This window comes from Macaca nemestrina, chromosome 7, assembly GCF_043159975.1.
Source record: "Macaca nemestrina isolate mMacNem1 chromosome 7, mMacNem.hap1, whole genome shotgun sequence".
Lineage (NCBI taxonomy): Eukaryota > Metazoa > Chordata > Mammalia > Primates > Cercopithecidae > Macaca > Macaca nemestrina.
The window spans coordinates 67,438,472-67,456,600 of NC_092131.1; positions in this window are offsets into that span (position 1 = coordinate 67,438,472).

Below are 18,129 nucleotides of genomic sequence, written 5' to 3' on the forward strand. Positions count from 1 at the left end.
CATAACGAATGGACTTCATGAAATTTTTAATTGGTAATAGTCGTAAAATAATTGAGTTTGATCTTTTGAGAGTATCAGTTAATGTATTGCAAGAATGCATGACCAATATATTCAAATGTATTTTTGTCAGTAATCCTTAAAAGCCTTTTTGTGCTAATAGGTTAGTGAAAGAAAATGTGTAAACCTTTTCATTACATAATGAGTTACATGAAGTTTGAAATTTAGTTAATAGTTAACCTAATTCAGATAAATTTAGCCCAAAATTTCTGAGCAATTTGTAGCAGGTAGCTTTGGGGACCCTCTGCTAACTAACTGGGTAACTTTTATATTTGTTTACAGTTTCACACATGTTATGCAGTAGAATTTTCAACTAGGCTGCTGATCAGTTTCAGACCGTATGTTGGATACCTGGATCCTAGTGAAATGACAATAAATTTTGAATACTCCTAGAACTTTGAAGCCAATTAACAAGATTCCTTGATATGGGTATATTGTTCCATCTCAATTTAGAATGATATTTGATCAGGGTTTTTCTCTACTTTGCTACTCTATAATCCTTTCAGAAATATGACAGAAACAAGTTAATTCATGTTTTACTAAAATCTCTCTTTCAGACATCTTCCTTTCACATCCATAAGCCAATATTAGGAACATTGTTGACATATGATTAACAAAGAGAAAAATTATGATATAGATCATAAAACCTATCTGTGTAAATGCTATAGGCCACACATAATGTCAACTGTTATCAAAGGAAAAAATATATAACCTGGATAAAACAAACATAGTGAAATCAATTCCAATGTGATAATTTTTTTGTTCCACAGCATATGGTTTTACAAGTGTAGACTGCACTGTAGAAGGAAAACATGCCATATGTACTATACTTATCTGAGAGACCAACTACAGAAGTAAGTTCTTAATTACTGAAGAAGTATAATCACCAGATGGGTTCTTCCTGCCTGAACAGACAAAACCAATTCACTATGACCATGGCATTGCAATAAAGAAAGAGTTTAATTGATGTGAGTCTGGCCCATGAGAAAGAACTGGAGTTATTGCTCAGATCAATCTCCCTGAAGGCTCAGAGGTTAAGGGTTTTCAACTAGAGTTTGGTAGACAAGTGGCTAGGGAATTAGTCCTGCTGATCCATTGGGGATGCCATCACAGGTATGTGATGGGGTGCCACGAGACTGGTTGAGTTAGGAATCACAAGTCCAGTTGGAGTTAGTCAATTGTTACAAGTGCAAAAATCTGAAAAGATATCTCAAAAAGGCAATCTTAGGTTCTACAGTAGTGATATTATCTACTGGAATAGTTGGGGAAGTTACAAATCTGGTGATCTCCAGAAAAATGGCTGATTATCTTATCATGTAACTATGCCTACATCTTAGCAGAATTTAGGCCCCTTTCATAATCCTGACTTTGTGGCCTTTCATGAGTTTTACAAAGGCAGTTTAGTTTTGGGAAGGGCTAATATAAACCTGGCATCAAGGTTAAAGTATTAACTAAATTTCTCCCCAAGTTAGTTTGGCCTGTGCCGAGAATGACAAAGGACAACTTGGAAGTTAGAAGCAAGATGGGCCAACTACATCAGAGTTCTCTTACTGTCATAATTTTGCAAAGGTGGTTTCAGAAGTTGTAGTTTATAACTTTAAGCAAAAGAAGCCAGAGACAAAATTTAATAAAAAATAGAGAATGAGAAAGAAAGAGAAAGAAGGGGGACCTGATAACACAATGTGCCCAACTCTCAACAACTAGTTTACGTGAAATATACAGAGATACTCACTGGTATTCATGAAGCTACTCTGTGTTTCTGAAACTTTCAAAGTATATTATTCAGAAAATAAAGTTTACAAACATTAAAATAAAAAATCTAAACAATTGTTTCAGAATGCCTTTAGGAGTAAGGAAACTATGAAAAATGATTATCACAAAATTCAGGGTAGTGGTTTATTTGGGAAGAGAGATAAAACTGTTGTCAAAGAAGGGCACACAGGGAACTTATGAGTGTTGATGTTATTTAATTTCTTGACCTAGTGTTGGTGTTTGCATGACTGTTCATTAAACTGTTCATTAAGTCTTTAGAGAACTGAAACAAAAATAAAACTTATTTGAGACACGAACATACGGTTTATTTAAAAACGTGAATAGGCTTCCCTTGCATAACAACAAAAACAGCAAAATTCATATTGACTCATAGAAATAAGACCTTATTCTATTCTTTAAATAAAGTGCAATTGACTGACCTGAGTCAAAACTAGGGGGGAAAAGGATTAAGATATACCAACTGATGGAAATAATAAAGAAAAAGATTCAAATTCTAAAATTAGATAAAATAAAATATATGTTAAAAAAATTAAATACAACAATTTAAAAGACAATTCTCTAAGATGATGTAGCAGTTATGAATTTGTGTGAATAATACAACAGAAGATTCACATTATAAAGCTGAAATTACAAGAGAAGAGCATTTATTAAAAACAGCAAAAAGGATGCAATTCTTAGCTGTAAATTTAAGAAATGTGCAAAACCCAAATGAAGAAAATTTTAAAACGATCCTAACAGATGCAACATTACACTTGAGAAAAAAAGTAATGCATCTCTTATTTTTGACTAATTCCAAACTTACAAAAAAGAGCATAAGTTTTTCTAATTTGATTTCTAAATCTAACATTATCCTAAAAACAATATCAGCAATGTATTTTACTAAAGCCAGATTAATTGAAACTTAAATTGCAAATTAAAAAAGAAACTTTTGAAAATAGTAAAATAAAAAATATAGATTTCCAAAGGGATGTTTAGTCCTGTTAATATTAAATCATAGTAAAGAACTAGTATAATTCAAGCAGCAATAGATCGGTACATGCATATATAGAAATATCAGTAGAATCTAATTGAAAATAATAGAATTAATCTAGTCCATAAGGAAGTTTTGCATATGATAAATGTGGCATTTTGCATCAATAGGAAAAAACAGACTTTTAAAAATACAGTTTCAGAAAATGGAAAGCCATATGGGAAAAAAAATGGATAAAATTGGATTGTACACAAGAAAATTTACAAACAGATGAAAAGTCTAAATGTTAAGAATAAAGTCATACAAACATTTGGTAAAAAAACTAGGACTAATTACTCTATAAATTGAGTAGGAAAATAGGTGTTATACATAAAATTTGAAACCATATGCAACAAAAGATTGATACTCTTAGCTTGATTAAAAATAATGATTAAAATAGTTGCATGGTGAAAATATCTTTATTTATATCTGAGAGAAAACATTTATAAGAGATACTATAAAAAGGGCCATATGCCTAATATATAATCAACTTTTAAAATGAGGAAACAATTTAAAGTAAAAATTTGGGGGAAAATGAACATGAACAAAAGACATAAACAGTAAACTTGTTTAAAAATATATGTGAAAATGACCTGGTGAAAAGTTATTCATCTTTACTAATAATGGGAGAATTTCAAATTCAACTCATGTAAGAGAATTTGATATATAACAAACTAAAATCACACAGGCATTTATTTGTTAATTGAAGAATCCCCTTTCTAAGTATTTACCCCTAAGCTATACTTTCAACTATACAAAAATACATATACATAAGTTATCCATGGCAATTGATATTTTTAATGGAAAAATACTGAAAGTATTCTAATTGCCCATACATAAGAAACTGCTTGAAAAACTCTGGTTTGACCATATAATTAAGCACTATGGCTTATATATAATGTTATTTTTGTGAAGATTTAAAAAATAAGAAAGATAGCATTTACTTTGCAAAAAGACTCAGGAAGGATAAGGAAGAAATTAATGAATTTGGTTAGCTACAGGGTCTACATAAAACTAGAGTATAAAATATAAGACAATATTACATGATTAGCATAATTTTGCATACTATTGAGTTTTGGCAAGATATTAATGTTTTATATATTCAAAAAATAAGATTAAATCAACAAAAATGTGGGAAAAACTAATATTGGATTCAAGTTTACTTCAAATGATTAATTATAACCACATTCAAGGAAAAAAAGTGTTACAAGAACTCTTGAAAACCTTAATTTCATTATATATTGTCATTTAAAAGTAAAAATAAATGCAAACTAATCTAAAACTCTTAAAGTTTGGAAGTTTCTTTTTTTTCATAGGTAATAGTGTTGCCATTCTGAAGCTCTTTTATTTGGTTTGTACAATTAAGCTAATTAAGTAAATATTGAGAAGATGTTGGTAGTCAGGGCCCTCCCTATTGGAGAAAGGAGGTACAACACAGAATTAGGAATCCAAAAAAAAAAAAAAAGAAAAGAAAAAGAAACGGTTGCACTGAATTAGACATATTCCCATATATTGGACTGAGCCAATGATTTACTTTTTCTGCTCTCTGCTTGCTTAAGGGACCCAGGAACTCTGCTATTTAAGTAGCAATAACCACAGCTGGAACAGAGATATTGGTTTACAAATATCATTCATCAGTAAAGTAAACCTAAGTTTCCTTGGTCTCAGATAAATTTGTGATCCCGGGGCTGAGGTTTTTCATATATATATACAATATGACCCTCAAAATTCTTGAGCCAGAAAGTAAGGAAACACTAGAAAAGAATTTAGGATCATGTAAAAGGAATATGGGAGTCAAGAAGAAGGGGCTACTACTGTCCAACCAGGCATGATTTGAACTTCAAATCATGAATAATGGTAGCAATGGTTTATAAGCCGTTGAATAAATTAGTAATCTGTCAAACTATACTTATATATTTGTGATAGGTCAATGATAAATCAAAATAAATAGATGGATTGGTAAAAGAGAAGGCAAACAATTTATCTTTAACAATGGAATGCAGTATAATGAATAGAGAAGAAATAATAGATTTAGAAAATCATTTTTCAAACACCAGGGTAATAAATGATTCAGGTAAGATTTATCAATGGAAACAATGATCACTGGATAAATGAAAAATTGAATGTAAATAAATATCAAAAATTACCTCACACATTATTTAAAAAAGGAGAAATGCTTATTTTACCAAGGAAAAATCTGGTGGGTATCGAAATAATCAGAGGGTAAAATTTCACCCACAGTAGTGAAACTAAGAATAATAAAATCACAGATATTTATTCTGTCAAAAATATGTAAGCTGAATATAATCATGAATTAATATTAGACAATTCAAACTGAGATTCATTTTACAAACAACTGACCTGTACTCTTCAAAATGTTAGTATCTTCCACACTCTTAAAAATCATAATAAAAATATATCAGTATCATAAAAGAAAAAGAAAGAGAAGAATTAGTTCAAGTTAAAGGATATTGAAGAGACAAGAACACAAAATGAATTTTGTGATGGGAGATTGAATCAAGAATGGTGATAGATTTCTATCAAGACCATCTATTCTTTTTTCTTTTTTTTTTTTATACTTTTAAGGTCTGGGGTACATGTGCACAACGTGCAGGTTTGTTACATATGTATACTTGTGCCATGTTGGTTTATTGCATCCATTAACACATCATTTACATTAGGTATATCTCCAAATGCTATCCTTCCCCTCTACCCCCTCCCCCCTCCCCACAATAGGTCCCGGTGTGTGATGATCCCCTTCCAGAATCCAAGTGATCTCATTGTTCAGTTCCCACCTATGAGTGAGAACATGCAGTGTTTGGTTTTCTGTTCTTGTGATAGTTTGCTGAGAATGATGATTTCCAACTGCATCCATGTCCCTACAAAGGACACAAACTCATCCTTTTTGATGGCTGCATAGTATTCCATGGTGTATATGTGCCACATTTTATTAATCCAGTCTGTCATTGATGGACATTTGGGTTGATTCCAAGTCTTTGTTATTATGAATAGTGCCGCAATAAACATACGTGTGCATGTGTCTTTATAGCAGCATGACTTATCATCCTTTGGGTATATCCCTAGTAATGGGATGGCGGGGTCAAATGGTATTTCTAGTTCTAGATCCTTGAGCAATCGCCACACTGTTTTCCACAATGGTTGAACTAGTTTAGAGTCGCACCAACAGTGTAAAAGTGTTCCTATTTCTCCACTTCCTCTCCAGCACCTGTTGTTTCCTGATTTTTTAATGATTGCCATTCTAACTGGTGTGAGATGGTATCTCATTGTGGTTTTGATTTACATTTCTCTGATGGTGAGTGATGATGAGCATTTTTTCATGTGTCTGTTGGTTGTATGAATGTCTTCTTTTGAGAAGTGTCTCTTCATATCCTTTGCCCACTTTTTGATGGAGTTGTTTGTTTTTCTCTTGTAAATTTGATTGAGTTCTTTATAGGTTCTGGATATTAGCCCTTTGTCAGATGAGTAGATTGCAAAAATTTTCTCCCATTCTGTAGGTTGCCTGTTCACTCTGATGGTAGCTTCTTTTGCTGTGCAGAAGCTCTTTAGTTTTATTAGATCCCATTTGTCAAGTTTGGCTTTTGTTGCGATTACTTTTGGTGTTTTAGACATGAAGTCCTTGCCCATGCCTATGTCCTGAATGGTATTTTCTAGGTTTTCTTCTAGGGTTTTTATGGTTTTAGATCTAACATTTAAGTCTCTAATCCATCTTGAATTAATTTTCGTATAAGGAGTAAGGAAAGGAACTAGTTTCAGCTTTCTATTTATGGCTAGCCAATTTTCCCAGCACCATTTATTAAATAGGGAATCCTTTCCCCATTTCTTGTTTCTCTCAGGTTTGTCAAAGATCAGATGGCTGTAGATGTGTCGTATTATTTCTGAGGGCTCTGTTCTGTTCCATTGGTCTATATCTCTGTTTTGGTACCAGTACCATGCAGTTTTGGTTACTGTAGACTTGAAGCATAGTTTGAAGTCAGGGAGCGTGATGCCTCCAGCTTTGTTCTTTTGGCTTAGGATTGTCTTGGCAATGTGGGCTCTTTTTTGCTTCCATATGAACTTTAAAGCAGTTTTTTCCAATTCTGTGAAGAAACTCATTGGTAGCTTAATGGGGATGGCATTGAATTTATAAATTACCTTAGGCAGTATGGCCACTTTCATGATATTGATTCTTCCTATCCATGAGCATGGTATGTTCTTCCATTTGTTTGTGAACCCTTTTATTTCACTGAGCAGTGGTTTGTAGTTCTCCTTGAAGAGGTCCTTTACATCCATTTGAAGTTGGATTCCTAGGTATTTTATTCTCTTTGAAGCTATTGTGAATGGGAGTTCATTCATTATTTGGCTCTCTGTTTGTCTGCTACTGGTGTATAAGAATGCTTGTGATTTTTGCACATTGATTTTGTATCCTGAGACTTTGCTGAAGTTGCTTATCAGCTTAAGGAGATTTTGGGCTGAGACGACAGGGTTTTCTAAATATACAATCATGTCTTCTGCAAACAGGGACAATTTGACTTCTTCTTTTCCTAACTGAATACTCTTTATTTCTTTCTCTTGACTGATTGCGCTAGCCAGAACTTCCAACACTATGTTGAATAAGAATGGTGAGAGAGGGCATCCCTGTCTTATGTCAGTTTTCAAAGGAAATGCTTCCAGTTTTTGCCCATTCAGTATGATATTGGCTGTGGGTTTGTCATAAATAGCTCTTATTATTTTGAAATATGTTCCGTGAAAACCGAATTTATTGAGAGTTTTTAGCATGAAGGGCTGTTGAATTTTGTCAAGGGCCTTTTCTGCACCTATTGAGATAATCATGTGGTTTTTGTCTTTGGTTCTGTTTATATGCTGGATTACATTTATTGATTTGTGTATGTTGAAGCAGCCTTGCATCCCAGGGATGAAGCTCACTTGATCATGGTCGATAAGGTTTTTTATGTGGTGCTGGATTCGGTTTGCCAGTATTTTATTGAGGATTTTTGCATCGATGTTCATCAGGGATATTGGTCTAAAATTCTCTTTTTTGTTGTATCTCTGTCAGGCTTTGGTATCAGGATGATGTTGGCCTCATTAAATGAGTTAGGGAAGAGTCCCTCTTTTTCTATTGATGGGAATAATTTCAGAAGGAATGGTACCAGCTCCTCCTTGTACTTCTGGTAGAACTCGGCTGTGAATCCGTCTGGTCCTGGACTTTTTTTTGGTTGGTAGGCTATTAATTATTGCCTCAATTTCAGAGCCTGCTATTGGTCTATTCAGGGATTCAACTTCTTCCTGGTGTAGTCTTGGGAGAGTGTAAGTGTCCAAGAAATTATCCATTTCTTCTAGATTTTCTAGTTTATTTGCGTAGAGGTGTTTATTGTATTATCTGATGGTAGTTTGTATTTTTGTGGGGTCGGTTGTGATATCCCCTTTATCATTTTTTATTGCATCTATTTGATTCTTCTCTTTTTTCTTCTTTATTAGTCTTGCTAGCTATCAATTTTGTTGATCTTTTCAAAAAACCAACTCCTGGATTCATTGCTTTTTTGGAGGGTTTTTTGTGAGTTGCTCTTCTCAAGGAGTATCTTTGTGGCATTCTTTGTATTTCCTGAATTTGAATGTTGGCCTGCCTTACTAGGTTGGGGAAGTTCTCCTGGATGATATCCTGCAGAGTGTTTTCCAACTTGGTTCCATTTTCCCTGTCACTTTCAGGCACACCAATCAGACATAGATTTGGTCTTTTCACATAATCCCATACTTCTTGGAGGCTTTGTTCATTTCTTTTTACTCTTTTTTCTCTACACTTCTCTTCTCACTTCATTTCATTCATTTGATCTTCAATTGCTGATACTTTTTCTTCCAGTTGATCGAGTCAGTTACTGAAGTTGTGCATTTGTCATGTAGTTCTCATGTTATGGTTTTCATCTCTATCAGTTCTTTTAAGGTATTTTCTGCATTGATTATTCTAGTTATTCATTCATCCATTCTTTTTCAAGGTTTTTAGTTTCTTTGCACTGGTTACATAGTTCCTTCTTTAGCTCTGAGAAGTTTGACTGAAGCCTTCTTCTCTCAGCTCATCAAAGTCATTCCCATCTAGTTTTGTTCCATTGCTGGCGATGAGCTGTGTTCTTTGGAGGGGGAGATGTGCTCTGATTTTTTTAATTTCCAGCTTTTCTGCCCTGCTTTTTCCCCATCTTTATGGTTTTTATCTGCCTTTGGTCTTTGATGATGGTGACGTACTGATGGGGTTGCAGTGTGGGTGTCCTTTCTGTTTGTTAGTTTTCCTTCTAACAGTCAGCACCCTCAGCCGTAGGACTGTTGGAGATTGCTTGAGGTCCACTCCAGACCCTGTTTGCCTGGGTATCAGCAGCAGAGGCTGCAGAAGATAGAATGTTGCTGAACAGCAAGTGCTGCTGTCTGATTCTTGCTTTGGAAGCTTCATCTCTGGGGTGTACCCCGCCGTGTGAGGTGTGACATGTCGGTCTGCACCTAGCGGGGGATGTCTCCCAGTTAGGCTACTCAGAGGCAAGGGACCCACTTGAGCAGGCAGTCTGTCCATTCTCAGATCTCATCCTCTGTGCTGGGAGATCCATGGCTCTCTTCAAAGTTGTCAGTCCGGGGCATTTACCTCTGCTGAGGTTTCTGCTGCTTTTGTTTAGCTATGCCCTGTCCCCAGAGGAGGAGTCTACAGAGGCAGGCCAGCCTCCTTGAGCTGTGGTGGGCTCCTCTCAATTCGAGTTTCCTGGTGGCTTTGTTTACCTACTTAAGCCTCAGCAATGGTGGGCACCCCTCTCCCAGTGTCACTGCCGACTTGCAGATAGATCTCAGACTGCTGTGCTAGCAATGAGGGAGCCTCCGTGGGCATGGGACCCTCTGGGCCAGGTGTGGGATATAATCTCCTGGTGTGCCGTTTGCTAAGACCCTTGGTAAAGCACAGTATTAGGGTTGGAGTTACTCAATTTTCCAGGTGTTGTGTGTCTCACTTTCCTTTGGCTAGGAAAAGGAATTCCCTTCCCCCTTGCACTTCCCAGGTGAGGCAATGCCTCGCCCTGCTTCAGCTCTCGCTGGTCAGGGTGCACCCGTGGACCAGCACCAACTGTCCGACATGCCCCAGTGAAATGAACCCGGTACCTCAGTTGAAAATGCAGAAATCACCCATCTTCTGTGTCGCTCACGCTGGGAGCTGGAAGCTGGAGCTCTTCCTATTCGGCCATCTTGGAGGACCATCCATTCTTAAGGCAGTGAACAAAATTTGATTATGGACTTTGTACTAAATAATAATAGTGTGCCATTTTCAAGTGTCCCTAATTTGATCATCTGACTGCTATATAAACAAACATCCTTACTATTAAAATACTTATTCTAAAGCATTTGGGGATAAAGAAGGAAAATGTTAACTTGTTTGAATCTGGATGCAGGGTATATGAGTGATCTTTGCACTTTTCTTGAAATTCTCCTATGAATTTGAAGTTATTTAAAATATGAACTGAAAAAGATCTAGGCTGAAAATCAGAAACACAGAGTGGGATTTTTCTGCTCACTAATGATGCTGAGGAGAAAAATACCCATCACCTCTTTTGGAGGAGACACGTTTTAATTTTTGAGGAGAATAGCAAACACTTTTTAAGAGGTAGTTTTCTTCCTAACTGTTGCCTAGTATATGCTATAAATAATAGAGTAGACTGAAAAAAAAAATGCTAATCTTAAATCAGATCAATTGAATACAAAGTGGTACATCTAACAATATAACAGTTTATACTGTTTTATTTAAGCCTTATTTGTCTGAAGATGTTTTTAAATGTCAGTTTTTATGCAACATTTTAAATAAAATACTTTCCAAATTATAACTTCTAAAATCTCAGAATCAGTATTCATAATGTTTTCTCATATTTGCAAAACACATGTTTTTATATTAAGGCTGAACAGAAGAAATTTTGAAGCAATTGTGGTCTATTGATTTAACAGGAAATTTAATGAGAGTTCACAGTGTGCTCACTAGACGATTCTTCTGATCAGTGAGTGAATCATGACTAAGTAAATGAGGTATAAATGTAGACAATCAAGTGAAGAGATAAAGCTCTCTCAGTATATGCAAAGCCCATATCTAAGGTATATTGAATAAATTCTGATAGTGACTGCTTACGAAAAGTATTCATTTCTTTCTCTTAAAAACAAAATTCTACTTCAAGGAAATAAAAGTATACCAGGTAATAAACAAGAAGTTGGTAACATAATTTAATTCAAGGCTACAATTTCAATCATGATTATAGTTAAAAACACAACCAGAATAATAGTATATATATGATATTCGATTGTAAGCAGAGAAACTAATTTTCACCTCTGCTTCCAACATACTTGAACCTTTAAAATGAGTATGCTCACTGCCACTCTGAGGAGGTGCTAGACAGTTGAGTTGTCGTACTTTAGGCAAGCAGGCCAGCCCCATATCCTTTGGACATTCCAAATATCACCACTGGATATAAGAGCAGATGAGATAGGCTGGGAGACCAGTGAGAAGATGACCACTATTACTGGTAAGTGATGAATGAATATATATGCTATCTGTTCTGAAGTACCAGCAGTAGGAAAGATTTCCTAAGAGTTGCATGCACTAACGGAGCCATTGGAACTGAAGGAAACATGTGAGCTTAAGAATTAGATGTCTCCTTAACAGGGATCAATATATATTTACAAACAGGGGCCTCCTCAATCATTTTGGTTTCAGATTTCTTATTCTTAGAATCTACACAAATGATTTACCAGTATCAGACTACTGGGATCAGATTCACCAAGTTACCTATTAAAATTCAAATTCCTGGTTCCCCTCCCCAAATATGGACTTCAAATATTTATAGTGGAGTCCTAAATTCTGCAATGTTTAAAAGCACCCCTGGTGACACATACTACTAAATTTGGAAACTACTCTGCTATGTTCTACTGCACAAAGGATTCTTTCCTGGAGAGCTTATTTGTGGTGACTCCTAAGAGAGGCTAAACTCTTTCTCAAAAACTGAGGCGTAGATACCTCCTAGAAAAAAAATGGCTACTTCATTCTGAATTAGAATAAAAATAATGTAAAATAGTGCAGTGTCAATAAATATTATAAACTTCAGGAATAAGAGTTGGAAAGCAAATAACCCAGCAGCAGTAAGAAATGGAAGAACAAGAACATGCCTATTTAGTAGAGTACTTCCTTACGTTCGAGTTTCTAACTACAAGGACATGGAAACGATAATGTAATTCTAAAACTAATTGTGTATGCTAGTAGTAGCTTAAGAAAATATATTATTTCACGAAATTGCTTACCTTTAGGTTGCCTTTTCCAACTTTTTAAATTGGCACTTACAGTATGCTAAACTAATTGTGAGGCACAATTAAAGACTCCAGATGTCACTGTGATTTAGCTTGATGAAAGAAATTGTGAGACATTGATCACTGATGCTAATTTCTTACATTCTGCTCAAATCTTGGCAGTAACATGAGTAAATCCCACACAATATTACTGAACCACATTAATTTTTGTTCTTACTTTATTCAAATATCCCACACATTTAAAATTAATAGATTTCTTCAGGTAACAACAAATAGAGGAATATATCAATATATATGTGGTTTGTCTAAACAAGAGCCATATACCTAGAATAATTAGTAATAGCAACTGATTTATTCATCTTTTTATAACTTAGGAACAATGTCCATGATAATATTTTGTGTATTTGTGTGTGTGTCCAGTTTGCTATTGTTGTAAAGTAACCTAAGATAAACATTACAAGTGAATGAGAATTCCCACAAATTGATATTTCAATATAAGAAAATGTTCTTAATCTTTGAAGTAAATTATAAATATCTCAAATTATGTTTTGCATCATGGATTCTCAATCTATTTTTTTCTGTAACTAGAACATTGAGCATCATATACATTTCACAATCAATCCAACGGAGAAGGAGGCAGGCGGCAGGGATATATTGGCTTAGCCAGATTTGAGTTAAAGGTACTCCACTTACTAGCTCTGAAATCTTTGACACCAGGTATCTCCAGGTCTGTGTTTTCATCTGTTAGTAAAACTATTAGTATCTACAGGGTGTTCATGATCACTAAAGTATACAATGTACATTAACTGTTATTCTGAGATTTCTATGTTTAACAACCAGTCAATTCTTACAAAGATGATAAGATAGAAAATAATAGAAAAATAAAGGCAGTCAATAATAGAAAAATAGAAGTATATTGGATTTGAATTTATTTGTGGAAAAATCAGAGAACCCAAGAGGAAAAAGTCACTTTGGGAGGATGACCTAGCCATGGTAAACATTAAGACAAGCTGAAAGGGAAGTCAACCAATCAGATAATGTATTATAACTATATATCCAGATGAGAAAAAGTCAATAAGGATTTGTCTTAATATTTTAAGATATTTTGGTACATGTACACCATGGAATACTATGCAGCCCTATAAAAGAACAAGATCGTGTCCTCTGCAGTAACATGGATGTATCTGGAGGCCATTATTTTTAGCAAACTAATGCAGGAACAGAAAACCAAATACTACATGTTCTCACTTATTATATATGAGAGCTAAATTATGAGAACACATGGACACAAAGGGAGAACAACAGACACTGGGGCCTACTTGAGGGTGGGTTGGGGAAGGAGAGGATCAGGAAAAACAACTATTGAGTACTAGACTTAGTACCTGAGTGATGAAATAACCTTGACAACAAACCCCCCTGACACGGGTTTACCCGTGTAACAAACCTGCACATGTACTACTGAAACCAAAATAAAAGTTTTTCTTTTTAAGAAACGATCTCTATGTTCATGCTTGTTATTATCACAATGTCTAAAAGTTGGTGAGTAAAAATTCTTAAATTGATTTTAAAAGGATAGAGGCATTAAAAAATAGTTTTTGTGTAATTGCTGATGACACATATAGAAATCTTAGTGATTAATGAGGTTATAGTCAGATACAAAAATTTGTGGTAATTTTGATTACACACTAGCAGACAAGATATTTTCATATTGAAAATAATTATATGATAACATCATATGCATTGCTCTATGGCAATGTAGAATTAGAGTTACAAAGAATATTCAATATGTCTTTTGACAAATTTTAAATAAGGTATTTGAAACAGAGGTGTTAGGATCCCAACTTCCAGTAAATGTTTTGGGTATCTTTAAAATGTAATTATTCATTTTTAGAGTCCTTTAAAATCAGAAAATGTGAGATATTCATTTACACTTTGTGTTTTAACACATAACCCCCCTAATTTTCATTGTTTAAAATATGACTTTTTTCCTTGGTCTATTAAAATCCAATCTGCATTGTTGGGTAGGAGTTTCACAGAGTCATGCAGAAATACAGGCTGATGAAGGCTCTGCCATCTTCAACAAGTACCTTTCAAGGTTTCTCTGTTGGCAATTAATGACATTACCATGTCCACAGCCTCATGGAGCTTACCAATGCTGTACATTTCACCCTGGCTTCCCCATCAGCATCTGTATCATTTCCTCAGAGCTTTCTTTGACAATATGAATCCACCCTTCCTGCAAGAAGCAGGCTAGAAGTATTGCCCAGTAATGCATATCTTCAGTAACAGTGCTCAATCAATAATTGATGAGAGCAGGTAACTAAGCACCCAATTTATTTTGTCCCTTTTTGCAGATAACTGGAAGTGCATGTCCCACAGTGACACTTCAGTTCCACAAAGGTGTTAATCTTCAGTTACTTACTATGTTAATTTGCTTGATAAAATGTGCTTTATTGTCTGTCTTCCTTTCCTGAGTCTATGAGAATGAAGAAAAACACTGAGAAGTTGCATATTCAGTTGTTAATAAGGATCCCTGTATAGACAATGTGGCTTATGTGGGATTTGGAGGTTATATGGGAAAGTGTTTGTAGGTAAAATGACTAGAAAAAAATATCAAAATTAAGCATGCACATGATCACAATAAATGTATGTGAAGAAATTAAGTAAACTATAACTTAAAATTACTCAGATAAATCTAATATATAATAAAGTAAAATTGCTACATTACATCCATTTCATTTGGTTATATAGAAGTTAACCATGTTGTAATCATGTTTATAAGAATGTACACACACACACAAACACATCTTATTACAATATCTGTAAAATCTAGGTGAAAAACATGGTCTTAACTCTCTAATCTTAGCATTTAATCTATATAAAATATCTGAAGTTTGTCTTGGAGGGAAGGTTTTTATAATCAATCTAGAAGCATGCAGAGCAAAATAACTTTACTTTAACTGTCCAAAATAATATTTATATGGGCATACCTACTCCAAGAAGTTATATCACTTTTAAGCGATAAGTAAAGGCAGTAACAAATAATTCCAAATGTACATAATAAAAGCAAATAAAAATATTTTAAATATACTTCCTAAAAACAATCATTTATATAAGGAATGAGTTTGATGAAATCAGGAGTTTTAGGAATCTGCTGTTATTATATATTCATAATACTTAAAATCAGGTTAATTGACAACTTGTTTTTTGAATTCATTTAACAATAATTTGGAAAACAAAACAAGTACATTTCCGTGGACAAAAGATTTACTATTCTTATTTTACCAACAGAATCCAACACATATATATGGCTTACTCTATTATTTACACATTTCACAAAACAAAATAAATAATCAATTTCTTTATTACATATGACCATTTGTGTAAACATATAATATAAAAATAAATCATTGTCGCCTGTGCATCTGTTCATATTTTGTTATTTAAAAAAATATATTCTTAAAGGAGCAGTTATAATTTTGAGATTTTTTAAAAGTGTTCATGCATACATGTAGTTTTTATATTTTTAAACTACTTTTCTCTCTTAAAATTCTTTTAAACTTTTTTATATTTTCTGTACTTTTTCTTATTAATTTATATATTCATCTTTCTTACTAAACTCTGAACTTTTTGAGGATGCTCACTATACCTTAGTCTAAATAGAATAGATGAATTAAATATGTCTCTGTGGTTCAGAAAAGTGGAATTGTCATTAGAGAAGTTCACACTACACAGTACTTCATTCATCATTCATTCATTCATTTATAAACTTGTGTTAAGCACTAACCACAGGCTAACCCCCTGTGCTAAGAGCTAAAAATATAAATATAAAATATGGAGCATAACTTCTATTACAAAATCCCATAAAGTCTTTAAATAGTATTGAGCAATGGAAAGATGCGTTTATTTGTGTTTATATAGAACAATTTGGGAGCAGTGAGTAATAGGATTTGAGAGTAAAAAAATAAAGATGAATAAGCAGTGCATATTATAACATTCGAGATAAGGGAATTTGAGTTCCTAATGCTGTGTACATTTGACACAAACATTATGAAGTTTTGCTATTGCAGCTGGTCCACAGACAGCACCCCTAATGAATGAGACCTTTTACTATTCACGCCTGGTGTCATCTCCCCTGACATTTAATCTGAGCTTGCCCTTTGATTCTTTGATCAATAAAGTGCAGCTGAAGGGACTCTTTAATTTCTGAAAAATAGTCCTTAGAAAAACTAAAGTTTCTACTTTCATCTTTTAAAACACTTCCTCTTAAAAACCAGTCATCAAGCTGTTAGACATCTGAGTCACATAAAAAGGCTACATTAAGAAAAAGTGTTGCTTTCACCAACATCCATGGAAGGAGTCCAAGCCAACAGCCAGCATTAATTAGAATCAAACGGGTGAAATGTCTTGAACATTCCAGCCCAGTAGAGACTACAGATAGTAGCAGCACAAGATGACAATGACATGGAGCAAAACAACCATCCAGTTGAGCCCCAATCAACAAACAGAATAATGAGAAAGAATAAAATCATTGTTATTTAATCCAGTAAGTTTTAGAATGAATTTGTCATACAGCATAGACAGTCTAAACAGATATTGGAAACAGAAGTAGGTTGTTGCTGTGACAAAAAGCTAAAACCTGTGATATCAGCTTTGGAACCAGCTTTCAGGTACAAGCTGGAAGGATGTTGAGGAGGATATTAGTAAAGGGTGAAAGGGAAAATAAGAAATTGTTATTAGAGGCTAGAGAAAAAAGCAGATTGTGTTATGAGTTTTTGACAGCAGTAGTCACTGCAAAACAGAAAAAATTAAAAAATTTATTATTGAATTTGTAGGTCTGACTAATAATATTTCCTGCCTTTAAGAGAGAACTCCTAGAGAGCCTCTTTGAAATTTGGAAATAATATATACAGTTGACCCTTGAACCACACAGGTTTAAACTACATTTATATAGTGATTTTTTTCTCCCTCTGCTACTCCTCAGACAGTAAAACCAACCTCTCCTTTCCTTCTCCCCCTCAGGCTATTCAAAGTGAACAGAATAAAGTTGAAACCTTTATGATATTCCACTTTCAATTAATCATTAGTAAATATATTTTCTCTTACTTATGATTTTCCTAATAACATTTTATTTTCTCTAACTTACTTTATTATAATACAGTATGTGTGTATATAAATATATATAATTAAATATATAATTAAATTTTATATTTATGATTTGTGTATGATTATTTATATATAAACATATAGAGACACACACATATAATACATGCAAGCTAAAAAAGTTGAGTTTATGAAAATAGAGAGTACAGCCAGATGCAGTGGCTCACCCCTGTAATCCCAGCACCTTGGGAAGTCAAGGCAGGCCCATCACCTAAGGTCAGGAGTTTGAGACCAGCCTGGCCAACATGGTGAAACCCCATCTCTACTAAAAATAAAAAAAAAGTCTGGTGTCGTGGCAGGCGCCTGTAATCTCAGTTACTCGGGAGGCTGAGGCAGGAGAATTCCTTGAACCTGGGAGACGGAGGTTTCAGTGAGCCAAGATCACTCCAGTGCACTCCAGCCTGGGTGATAGAGCGAGACTGTCTCAGAAAAAAAAAAAAAAAAAAGACAATGGAGAGTAGAATGATAGCTACCAGAAGCTGGGAAGGATGCTGGGGGAAAGGAATAAAGAAGTTAATTAATCAGTACAAATATACAGATAGATAGAAGAAATAAGTTCTAATGTTCATTACCATGGTATAGTGACTATAGTTAACAATATATTTAATATTTCAAAATAGCTAGAAGAGAAGATATGAAATGCTCCCAATTCAAAGAAATGATAAATGTTTGAGGTGATGGATATTCTAAACACCCTGATTTAATGATTACACGTTGTGAGCACGTGTCACAATATCCTATACAAAATATGGTGTTAATTGACTGTTTATGTTATCAGTAAGGCTTCCAGTCAACAGCAGGCTCTTAATCGTTACGTTTTAGGG